Source organism: Cupressus sempervirens, chromosome 10 (genome assembly GCF_028749045.1).
Source record: "Cupressus sempervirens isolate cs-2001-9-10 chromosome 10, ASM2874904v1, whole genome shotgun sequence".
Classification (NCBI taxonomy): domain Eukaryota; kingdom Viridiplantae; phylum Streptophyta; class Pinopsida; order Cupressales; family Cupressaceae; genus Cupressus; species Cupressus sempervirens.
This window is the reverse complement of record NC_143127.1, coordinates 949,121,477-949,131,820: the sequence shown is the minus strand read 5'-3', so window position 1 is coordinate 949,131,820 and position 10,344 is coordinate 949,121,477. Positions and strand designations below refer to the sequence as shown.

Below are 10,344 nucleotides of genomic sequence, written 5' to 3'. Positions count from 1 at the left end.
AGATAATTGTTGGGAATGTTTTTAAAAGATCTTTGGTTCTATTATTGTATTTAGAAATAGGATTTTTAATTTGGGCTAAAATTGAGTTTCATATTTTCTTAAATTGTGAGCTCCTGTAGCTGCAATTTATGTGTACTGAAAAGAAGAGGGAATACAATTGAGAATAATCAGAGAGGCCTTTGATTGACCATTTCTATTTGAATTTAGTGTTTCATTGCAATATTCTTTGCACAATGCTGAAAACATAGACTGATAATAATCCAACTATTTTATTGCAATGTTCTTTGTGCACAATGTAGCTAGTATTGAAAGGTGGTGAATGAAAATGCACATACCTGAAATGGGGGTTTCCATGATCAATTTAATTGGGAAGAACATGCATGCTCTTAGGCATTGAATATTTTCCATATGCTCCTAAAGTGTGTGGGCAATAACCAAATTCCTCACAAGCCAGAAAGCTCTGCACGATATGAGAGAAATATCACTAGTTTTGTAAGCATCAAGATCGTGATTTGAGTCATAAGATGAGAAAGGAGAAAGCTGAATTCACACATGCTTTGCATTGATTTCATCAACAACTGCTTCCACAACTTCAAGAGCAAATCTTATTTAATTGTAGAATAGTTGATGTAATAAGTGTAATGGGATAGTAACAAAGTTATTTTTGGCCAAGTTGGAAATGCTTCAGTGTCTTTTGGTGTGCAGTTTTAACTATTGGCTCCATTGGGGGGGTTTAGCTAATCTAGAAGAAATATAGGATCAATGATGGTGATTCCCTATATTAAGTTGCACACAAGATCCTCCAAGTTGGAAATGCTTCAGTGTCTTCTGGTGTGCAGTGTTAACTAGTGGGTCCATTGGGGGGATTAGCTAATATTGAAGAAATATAGGATCAATGATGGTTATTCCCTGTATTAAGTTGCACACAGGATCCTCCAATTTTCAATTGATTGATTGCAACAAATAAAATATTGCTCTTTCTATGTATTCAAATAAGGAATTTAGTTGAACCAACCAAGAAATGTATTCAAGAAACACTTGTGTCCTGCTTCAAATTCCAAGACAACTCAACCAATGTTGTTCCCACTTTAGTAGATAGCCCCTTTCACATCCTCCCTTGCCTCTCTAATTAAGTGAATACTCGCAGAAGTTTCCTATCATGAGAAATGGAGCCATGGGGATTACATTAATGCCTTAAAATTCAATAATAAATTAGGTGTTCCAACTATTCATATATGTGCTATTGATAAAGATTTGGAAATGGTCCTTACTATCAAGATAATTCGAATGGAGATTGGATGTGAACATTGATTATGAAGAAAATGCCTACCCGAATCAACTCAGAGTAGCAACCTAATAAGGCACAATAAGCTTGTCTCCCAAAGAGGAATAATAGTTAAGGAAATTCAAGGCTTAACTAATTTGATAGCATTGTGGAAGCATTCGGGCCTATTCAAGCTTCTTATAAGGAATCAACTTAGAGCTATTCAAGAAAACAATATTGTGGAAGATATCAAACTTAAACACCTAAACGAGTCAACCAAAGCCATTCAGAACTGATTTGATACCAAAGAAAAGAGAATCAAAGAATTACCTTGCATGAAACTCCAACTAAATTCTTTTCGTACCAAACACCAATGTTGCAGAACTATAAAATAAATAACTAGATGTAAAATAAAATAAATAACATCAACATTGGAAACTATGATTGCATTAAATAAAAGGTAATCGATTCCATCCAACATACATTTCTTGAAATATGAAAAAACTATTCAACTAAACAAAATGTCTGTAACTTGTATGCACTCCATACTAATAAAAAATGTGGTTTGAGGTTCTTGGAAGGGCCAATGTTTAGATTCAGTATGTTACAAGATACTCACTAATGCTGCTTAGGATTGATAACACTATGTGGAATGGTGTGCAAAATTTTTGGTAAAATCATTATTATCTACATAATGGAGACCATTGAACATGTAAAATCAACAATTTCTTGAGTACTTTGATTTGTATAATACCACATAAAATGTATGGTCAGCTTATATTCTACTAATATCTTGCAACTATGTCAAGTTGAAAACAAATGCATGCTCAAAAGAAACTATATTTCATATTGGAAAATAGAACATGCTTTCAAGTTAGTAAATGTCAATAAACCTCCCTGGGCGAAGGTCTGATCTCTCTTGGTAGGATAGGTTGAGGTGCCTAGTTCTTGTAAGGGACTTGATTTCCTCTTCATGAACCCTTACATGTATACTTTAATGGAGGTTGGTAGTACTTTTGGATGAGTGTCAATAATCTTTGTTTTCAAGTTAAGCTTTGGGCTTATTATTTGAGGAGTATATTCCTCTAATGTGTGTATTCCATTGGTCATTAAGGTTGTCAAAAATATTCACTCAATTTCAAGAGTGACCTTTGTTATGTTAATACATGTTGTGCTGACTAGCTTTATTATTTTAATTGTTGGCTAAGGTATTTTATCAGATGACTATACATTTTTAAATGCAATGGTTAGGTTTTAATTGACAACTATTCGTCCTTAAAATGGTACTAATGCTATCACAAAAAGGGCACATTTATGAAAGACCCTCCCTGTATCACTTGCACTGTAAATGGAAACCTCTGGAATAAGGCATTAATTGTTATATACTAATGCAATCATTTTGGTCTGAATTGTTATTCTTTTTTTTCTACCATGACTTATTATCTTGTAGTGGGGTAGGATTTTTTATGGTTATATCGTTGTGTGCATGTCTATCTGAGCTCATCCCCCATACATGGATCATATCGAAATAGAAAAGGTCATTGGCAAAGTTAATTTCTTACAATCTGTAGCCCAAGACACTGAAAAGACTCAAAAATTTAAATCATCAGTTACTGATAAACTAGTTTTTAGAATTTAGGAGTTTTCTCAGTTAGTGGATTACTTTTTATAGTGCAAAGAAAACATTACAGAGTTGATTGTTGAACTGATATCTTTGTTATCTCAATTTAGGAAAATGTTTGCTCTTGGTTTCAGTGAAATCTTCCAAAATGAAGCCACAGATTTTGGCAACCAATTTCCCAACCTGATGCAATCTAGTTTTCTTCATAATTCAATTAGTACAGATAATTTCACAAAACAAGAAAGTGCTCAGGATCTTTCAGGAGAAGAAAAGGCTAATAGCCTACGCTTTCAACTAGCTCGTGGCAATTTATACATAATTAGGAAGCTTAACAACATTCAAGTAGAAAAAAAATCTTTGGAATCTGAGTTGAAGGCCCAAGTAAGCAAGATTGGAGGCCTGAACTCCCAAATACAAAGTTATGGTCAGTTTTCTTTATAACATATGGCTTAAGATAATAATGGAGGCCTAAACTCCCAAATAGTTAAGCCTTTTTTGGTACATCTGGAGTGGCCAAACACTTGGCAAGTTGAGGTAATGCATTGTTATGGAAATGATTAAGGATGGGTTGAACTTGTGTAATCACTTAGTGATGGGGTTCAAGTCCATGGCTTTAGTTCTCTTGGGACTTCTTTTAATATCATGCAGCTTGATACAAGCCTACAGTCAAGGTAATCTAATGCATAAGTTGTAATATTGTCAAGTTTGAAATCTTTCAAGAAGCGGGTCATCTATGCATAATTCATGTTGTAGCAAGTGATAGTAAGCATATCTAGAAGTGATGATATGGTCTTCATTGAAATCTTTGTAGAAATGGATCTTCTAGTATAATTTATATTGTAGTCATTGATAATAAGTGTTAGCTATATGAGATTTCTACAATCTATAATATTTCTTTGTGCTTTTTGTGTACTATGTTTATTTGTATGGACATCTTAGATCATATCTATAGATCCAACATCAGGATCTTCAAGAGTTCATAAGTAGAAAGATGAAATCTGTAAAGTTTTGATGTTGGATCATTGAATAAGATCTGAATGTTGATGGAAATAAACATACATAATTAAATCAAGAAATGACAGAAAGAAATGGTAAGTATATCTGAAACTGATGAAAATCTTGTAACATCATAGTTGAAATCTTCCTTAAAATAGATCCTTCCATAACTTATGTTATAGAAACTGACAGTAAGCATGTATGAACTAATGAAGAAGTTACAATACTGTCTTACTTGGAATCCTTCAAGAAATGGATCCTCTAGCATAACTTATCTTATCGTAACCAACAGTAAGCATATCTGAAACTGATGAAGAATTTAGCCTACAATGATAAATTTCTAACTTGGGTATCTTCTCTTGCAAATCAAAGTATAAAGAAAGCATTACAAATGGACCATCCAGCTGCTTCTACAATTGATGAATCATTCCTTACCTCCTTTGGGAAGCACAATGTATTTATATGATATAAAGCTCCCTTATCTTTCTAGATGGGTACAAGGGTTTTCTCCTCTTTAAGTCTTGGGTGACTATATATAAGACTTCTATAAAAAAAAATGAAGTCAAACATTGTGTTTGATACAACCTTAGATTCGTGTAGCATATATTGTAACCTAGTTCTTTTTGTTTTTTTGGTACAATCTTATCTGATTCATGATATGTTTTTCATGGCAGGCGTTAAGGAGCAAAAAACTATTAGTGGAAGGGGAAGCATTGAGAGAGAAGAAAGTGGGTCGTAGTAGCAATAAGTCATCTGAGCGTAGCCATGCACAAGCCTCCAAGATTGGGTCTGACGATAAGTTGACAAGTGCCAATTTAAATCATAAATCTTCACAAAATGAAGGGAAACATTTGGCTTCAAATGAGATGACTAAATCACCTACTCAAGTGCACATACCTCCTCAGATGTATGGGAAGCCTAATTTTAATGTTGATTATAGTGGACCCCAAACCCATAGCCCTAAGCACCACTAAGTTGGTTCTGCAATATTTGTTTAAGCATCATCCAAAGAGGAAATTACTAGATAAGAGACGGGATTAACATTTAGAGTTTGGATGTAAGCAGAAGTATATGTAAACTTAGACCAAGTAAAAGAGAACAAACAAATCAGGGCTTCTGTATAGATTTGTAAGAAGCTCATGACTCAAAACTCAAACTAGTTCTGTAAGCTCCATCCATGGGGTTAAATGTATGAATTAGATAGACATCATAATATTCTATAATAGCTCTTATGAGATAAAGTTTGCACATTACTCTCTTTGGCGTGTGTGAAATTTGACAAAATTATCCATTTATGAAAACTTAAGTTATATGTATATATAAATGAGATTTTTAATATGTGGTTGTATGTTGTTTGGTGTGTAATCCAAAGACTCAGTGCGTAGCACTATGAATATTAAACAAAATGTATTGATTTTCTACAATCTATGAATTAATTGTAGATTTCTTTTAGATTCAATTGTGTATTTGTTTCTGTATTAATATTTCAAATTATATTCTATGATCTATCATCATTGTTTATTCTATTAATTCTTCTTCATCTTGATGATAGATCATAGAATATTATCTAAAAAGTTGATAAAGAAACTAACACAATTTAATTTAAAAATAATCTATAATTAACATTATAATAACTTGAATGAACTGGTATTATATTCTCTTTGTTTTAAAGCTCTATAGTCTGGATCTTCAATATTTAAGCTTGAATTATGCTTGTCTACCGATTCTCAATTATGATCACCAAACTATACTTCATAGTTCAAGCTTGTTCTTTTTCTTCTGATCTGACTGCAATACTACATATTCTTATTTGTTTATGGGTGTTTTATGTCTTCTTTAGGTAAGTAGGGTTTTTAAGGCTGGTTGGTAACAAAATCTTATGGACAACTATTATTTCTTGTTGTAGATAAACGGGCTTCTTCCATTTGGACAACTAGGGCAATACAAGTGGTCAATGGAGAGGACAAATCCAACTTAGAGGTATTATATAAAAATGTTATCTTTAGATCAGTTTTTCTTTTCTAATTCTTATTTCAAACTTCTATTTCATTTCATACTAAATCATTAAGATTAGGATTAGGGTTAGGGTTAGGGTTGAAATTTCACACCTATTGATAATAGTCGTTTCATTTCATTAAGATTAGGGTTAGGATTAGAGTTGAAATTTCACACCTATTGATAATAGTCATTTCATTTAATCTTAACAGACGAATGAAAAACAACACATGAGAACATCTTTGAAATCATTTATGAGCAGCCTTCTCAAAACATTACACAAGAGGCCAGCAGTGCTAAAGGTCTCCTCCAAGAAGATGTCTGGTAGAACTCTTGCTTCTAAAAATGTCATTCCAGATTCAAATAGTGAGAGACTTAGCTCAGCAAGTCCACTTTCTCAAGAAAAGTCTCAGACATTCTTCAACTCACATTCAACAAAATCAACTGATTATGATGATAATGGAGAGATTACAAGAATGGACTACACTCCTACTTAGAGAAAACCCCCTATTCACAATGAGGCATTACCTTAAATGTAATCAAATCAATGCACATAACAATACTCTTAATCACATCTTGCACCATTTTTTCACCTTATAGAATTGCCCTACTGTAAAAAAAATTGAGACAATGTATATAAGAGAGTCAAATGGGTTATCTATAGATAAGGACCCATATTTTATGGTCTTGTAAGTTACTTCAAACAAGGGTCAGATTTCAAGCATAGTTACAATGCCATTGTGAGCTATTGTCTCAATGTCAATTTGTGATACTTTTATTCAAAAGAAATACAATCAGTGTGTTTTATTTATTCATCTTCTATGTGTTGAGATTTCCAAACATAACCTTTTTTTCCTTAAGCATGGAACATTCTTTGTCTCTCTATTCCTCACTATAATAAGTTAACAACATTTGTCTCTCAAACATGATACGCAAGTTTTGTTTTCTATTCCATCAATACTGATGGGCTTCCATACCTTTACATTTAATGCATGTGGGCTTAATCTAGACTGAATAAAGAGGTCTGTAAGAGTTTTTTTTGAGACTTCCATCACTTCCATGTGTTGTGAAGTGGTCTGTCTATTTGGAAGAAAATATGATAAGCATGTGAAGATGATATGGGACTGGCTAAATGCCTTGTGATTTTCAAATTATATCATATATGATGGAGGAGACAGTATAATTAATGCAATCAATTTTGGTCGACTTGGGTCTGGATTTAGGTATTAAGACAAGTCGTCCTAATAATGAGGAATAGTTCTCATTCATTTGGGTGTGGATGCATGAATGGAGACAAGGTGTCCCAATGAAAACAATAGAAGTTCATTCCCTAGAAGTTTCAGAGCCATTCAATCATTCACCTAGAGGATTCACCTCCATTATTATCTTAAAGATGACCATCTCTCTTTCGTGGGGATGCTGACATCTCAACTTTCACATGTGAATGAGTTGATCAACTTAAACACCTATACCTACATGCTTTGCTTATCAATGTAATTACTTCTCCAATGGATTTTTTCTAATCAACAAAAAGGGAAAAAATGATACACTAATCTAAACTGCCCTTAATTGCATACCCATGTCTTTTTCATTTCTTGGTTTGGTGACATTTTGATCAAGTTGTTTTCATATATATATGACCATATATGTTGATATATTTTTTTAGGAAAGTTGGTGAATAATCTTATTTTAGTTTCATTTATATGTGTGAATCCTATAGGTCTAGATCTAGTTTTGGAATTTCTATTATTCATCACCTTAGTTTTGATTCATAGATGCAAAGGTAACTCATCCAACTTTGATACACAAATTAGAGTCCCAAAATTTAACATGTTTTGACATCATTTTAATTAGTTTGTTTTGTAAATTGATTAGATTTAAAGTAGGTGGTTTTTGCATGGAAGTTGGTAAATAATATCAACCCAACTTGATTTACATGTATACATCCAAAAGGTATAGCTCTAATCTTGCAATCTCTATCAAACATCACCAAAGTTTTGGTTCATAGATGCAAAATTGACCCATGTTATTTTCATTACTCATTTGAATTGCTTGCATTCACATCTCCAAATTTAAGTTTGACCCATATTCCATCTTTCCTACTAACTACTATGGGTTGCTAAAATACAAATTATTTTAAACTGTATCCTAAGATGATGCTTTAAATGATATGCCCAAATTCATTATTATTAGCTAAGTAGAAATTCAATAGTAATATTGATATGGTATAGAGGGCATAGCTAGAGTTTTAGCATTGCATCATCATAGGCACACTACATGGATTTTGATAGTATTTGATATTTTTCATTTCCATTGAATCAGCCCACTTTAAGGTTTGGCAAAAAACATACTCCCTAACTAGAAAACTCTTCAATAATATTTTTAAACATTATTGGCCAATTGTTACATGCCAGAAACACATTGGTGAATAGATCATAGAAGCATCAAGAAGAGAAGTTCACATCCTCAACTCTATGTGCAATTTTGCATATTGGTTTTATTTTGTAATAACATAGATCATTTTAACATGAGCATAGAGGAGAATTGGATAGTCATACAAAGGTTTTTAGTATTGGTCATGCATGCATGTAGAGAGCATAACTAGAACATTAGCATTACATCATCATAGGAACACTAAATGGATGCCTGTTGTTTTGATTTTTGATCACTAACATTGAATTAAATCACTTTAAACTTTGAACAAAAATATATCCCCTATCTAGGAACCTCTTCAAACATTGTTAGGTAGTTGTTATAAGTCACAAACACATTAGTGAATAGGTAGGAGTCATCAATAGATGCTCAAATCTCAACTCTAAGTATAATTTTCACATGGGTTTTATTTTGTAATCACAAAGATCATGACACACTCATCTAAACGAACCATTTTCTCATACCATGAAAAAATAGTATCTATCTATCATAATAATTCCTTCTTGACTTTTGGAGTTGATTACAAAATTTAATTCATTTAATTACTTGACTAGTTTTCTATATTTCTATGAAATTTGTAAGTATTTAATGTTCTCCAAGTTTACTAATATTGCTATAGCATTATATTTCATTTTAAATTTATAATTATGATATTATGGTAGCATGAATACATAGGATGGACTTTTGTTGCCGCATAAAGTACATAAGTTGAAGCATATTCTGAATTCATGCAATGCCATCATAAGTTAAAATGTTCATTTGAACAATAAGGGGCCAAGGAGATATAATATCAAAGAACACCATATCATGGAGTCAATACTAGGTTTATATAATCAATGGTTTTTATAAATCTTCAAAGATTCATTGTGTATTGAATCTTAGGGCTCAAGGCCTCAAATTATTATAATTATTTTTAGGCAATAATGGATATCATCTCAAACATAGTTATGTTTTGGTATAATGTATTAATTTCTATGCTTTGTTTGTATTTTCATTATGCATTGAGCTAGTTGGTGTAGTGACGTGAATTGGTTTAAGAAACCTTTAACTGGGTACTTTGATCTTTTCCTATATCATTGATGGTATTAGTGTAGGCATTTATGAAGTTTAAATTGTGTGTTCAAGAGAAGAACCAATAGGAAATAATATATCTTAAAGGGTAACCAAGTTTTCTAAACCTATGTCCAAAATTTATATGCATAGTTAAATATACATAATTGCATAACTTATTGTTAACATGCTAGTGAAAAGAAAGGTTGGAAGAAGTATACATATATTTCATTATATAATGAGAATATTGAAAGCGAAAAGTGGAGATAATATTTTGAAGGACATAATTCTTCAATTAGTCATCTTTTAGTAAATACAACCAAGAAAGTAATAAAGGAGATCATAAAAGGGTCATATAGAGAGCACCGAGATAATATCAAGCCTCATGAATGGTGAGGCAATTGACATTGTGTGTTATGAAGTAAATGAATGATAGCACAAGATATTATGATGTACATGCATCATTTAACTTTCCAAATGAATTGGGTATAAAATGCTCCACTTTTGTCTCTGAAATCTAAGAAAAAAATCCAAGCTATATATCATCTTGGTATTGTTGTGGCACACCCTCATTTTTCATTCCCATTCTAAGATTCTTAGGCACCCGAGTTGAACCTAGTTTATTAAATATTTCTTTAGATATCTCATGGTATAGAATCCCTCATTATATTTTAGGAACTTCTATCTATCCCCAAATAGTGATGGTGAATTAATTATGGCATCTAATCATTTTTAAAGAGGGCTTGGTTTTTGTTAGGGTGATTCAAGCCATATGTAAACAGAGCTGGGAATGTGCAACCATCCCCAAAATAGAAGGATTCTTGACATCTCTTAGAATTCTCTAGAGTTCCTAAAGTATCTTGGAAGTGTCTAGGCATTCTCTAGTTTAAACACCTAGGAACAACAAAAGAAAAAAGGAAGGAGTTGGGTCCAAAGGCTCCTCTACTTTACTGCAAATGCTTCTATCTGCAAGTGATAATGCAAC

At 32.3% G+C, this 10,344-nt stretch overlaps 1 long non-coding RNA gene across 1 annotated transcript; it reads left to right on the top strand.

Annotated features, from left to right (window-relative positions):
• Positions 1-5,785: 5,785 nt before the first annotated feature.
• On the top strand, positions 5,786-6,316 carry LOC149537115 (uncharacterized). The gene is made up of 2 exons (XR_016358084.1): positions 5,786-5,861; positions 6,089-6,316. It is a non-coding gene; the product is annotated as an uncharacterized LOC149537115 (long non-coding RNA).
• The last annotated feature ends 4,028 nt before the right edge of the window (positions 6,317-10,344 follow it).